This window comes from Garra rufa, chromosome 1 (assembly GCF_049309525.1).
Source record: "Garra rufa chromosome 1, GarRuf1.0, whole genome shotgun sequence".
Taxonomy (NCBI): Eukaryota; Metazoa; Chordata; class Actinopteri; order Cypriniformes; family Cyprinidae; genus Garra; species Garra rufa.
In genome coordinates this window covers 105,017,599-105,020,672 of record NC_133361.1, presented here as the reverse complement: position 1 = coordinate 105,020,672, position 3,074 = coordinate 105,017,599, and positions in this window count along the sequence as shown.

Genomic DNA, 3,074 nt, shown 5'->3' with positions numbered 1-3,074 from the left:
ATTACAAATAATTATTTTAAGGCGAGACACTGCAGGTGAATAGGGTAAAAAAATAACTAATAGTTATGACCTTACTTACTCAGCAGATTGATTACATTGATAATTGCAAAAAAATTTTGTATTACAAGTTTTTTAAAATGTTAGGTTTAAATATACAAATGAGCCATTATGTAATGAAACATGCACTAATTTGCATACATTTCTAGTACAAAAATCTAAACCCTGGATGAAGTCATTTCAAAATTCTTGTTTTATTTTTTTTATATATTAGAGTCAAACTGTTTGTTTTTACAGAGGGGATTTTTATCTCCATATTTGTGAAGAAACTTAGAACAGACAGAAAACAGTGCATTTTTTACAATTTTTGGGGGGAATAAAATGTTGCATAAAATCAAGCTAATTATATCTGAACAAATCCCTCTGTAAAAACCTTCAGGATATAGGCAGGAATAAAAATGTTGCATGTGGTGTGTGGAGAAAAATCGAATTGTCTTTAAAAATATGTATGGTAAAAAAAAAAAAAAAAAAAAAAAAAAAATATATATATATATATATATATATATATATATATATATATATATATATATATATATATATATATAAATTTTTTTAAATAAATGGGATATTATGTAATGTTTTTTCTTACTATTACTAAAATTATTTAACCATTTTTAAATAAAAAGTTATTTATTATTTTTTATTAAATATGATATTATTATTATTACTGTATTAAATATATTATTTAACATAATTTTTAAATAAGGGTAATTATTAGAATTATATAATTATTTAAATTAAAATGTTTAAATAATTATTTATACATTTAAAAAAAATATGTATAATCATTTTTTTTAAATATGATATTTATTATTATTACAAATATTTAACCACTCTTTGATCGTTTTAAGGAATAATTATTATTTTAAATCATTATTGTCATTTTAATAACAATAGCAATAACTATTATTATTAGAATCTTTTAACCATTCTTCAAATAATAAATTAAATGATAATTACTTTAAATGATTATTTTTATGAATATGATTTTATTACAATTTAATATTATTATAATTATTCTTTATTGTTGAATGTTGTTGTGTATATATTTTGTCTTGAATTTGATCATTAGAGAGTACTTTTTAGTAGTTACTAGATAAACTTTTTAAATTGATAAATTTGATAAATTATTTGTTCAAATGTTTTTTAAATAAATTGGATATTATCTAATGTTTTTATTATAACTAGAATTGTGTAACCTTTTTTATATAAAAAACAAACAAAAATTATTATTTATTATTATTTTATTAAATATGATATTATTTTTACTTTATTAAATATAAAATGGGGCATTCTTTACATTTTTTTAAATGGTAACAATTATTAGAATTATTTAACCATTCTTTAAATTAAATTAAATGTTTGAATTTTAAATAATGATGTATATATTATCATTTTAAAACAAATATGATATTTATTATTGTTACAATTATTTAATCACTTTTTTTGTTGTTAAATAAACCATCATTTTTGTCATTTTAATAACAATAGTAATTATTATTATTATTAGAATTTATTAACCATTCTTTTAATAATAAATTAAATGATAATTATTATTTTAATAAATATGATTTTATATTACAATTTATTATTATTAGATTTATTTTAGCATTATTTTGAAAACTTAAATTATAAATATTTGAAATCATTATAATTATTATTATTATACTTAAATAATTTTTTAATTGTAACCATTTCTTATTCTTCATCATTTAAAATTATAATAATTATTAGAATTGTTTAACTTTTCTTTAAATTAAAATGTTTAAATAATTACTTATACTTTTTAAATAATTATGTATATATTATCGTTTTTAATAATTATGTTTATTTATTTTAAAAATCATGTAATTTTAATTGTAATTTTAATAATAATTTTTATTATTAGAATTTTTAACCACTCTTTAAATGTATTTTTTTTAATAAAAATCACATTATTACAATTTATTATTATTAAATTTATTTAAACATTATTAAAAACAAATAATACATATTATTTTAAATAATTATAATTAGTAGTATTATTATACTTATACTTAATAAATTTGATATTATTATTAGAATTATTTAACAATTCTTTAAATTAAAAAAAATAAATAATAACTATTTTACCCATTTCTTTATTTTTTAATAATAATAATAATTATTATTATTATTATTATTATTTAGCCATTCTTTAAATAAAAAGATTAAATTATAATGATTTTAAATTATTTTAATAAGTATGATGTTATTACAATTATTATTATATTTATTTAAACATTATTTTAAATAATAATTGTTATTTTAATTTATTATAATTAGCAGTATTATTTTAATCATTCTTTAAAGAAAAAAATTAAACAATAATAATAAATAATGATGTTATTACAATTTATTATTATTAGGTTTATTTAAACATTAACTTAAATAATAATTATTATTTCAAATCATTGTAACTAGTAGTATTATTATACATAAATATTATATTATTATTAGCACTACTTAACAATCCTTTAAATTAAACATTTTAAATCATTATTATTTTAACCATTTCTTTATTTTTTAAAAAAATAATAATAATTAACCATTCTTTAAATAAAAAAAATGATGTTGTTATTATTACAATTATTATTATATTTATTTAAACATTATTTTAAAAACTTAAAAAAATATATATTTGAAATTATTATAATTAGTAGTATTATTTTACCCGTTCTTTGAATAAAAATGAAACGGTAGTAATAAATATGATGTTATTATTACAATTTGTTATTATTAGGTTTATTTAAAATTTATTTTAAAAACATAATTATAATTAGATGTATTATTATACTTAAATAAATATTGTCATTATATAACCATTCTTTAAATTAAAAAAATGAAATATTTTTTTAACAATTAAAAAAAACTTAATAATAATTATTTAAAGTCATAAATATGTTAACAAATATTATAGTACTTAACAAAAACAACAACTTTTAAAAAATTAAATATTTTTTGTTTTTCTCCTGTCTTGTTCCTTATGCACACATAAC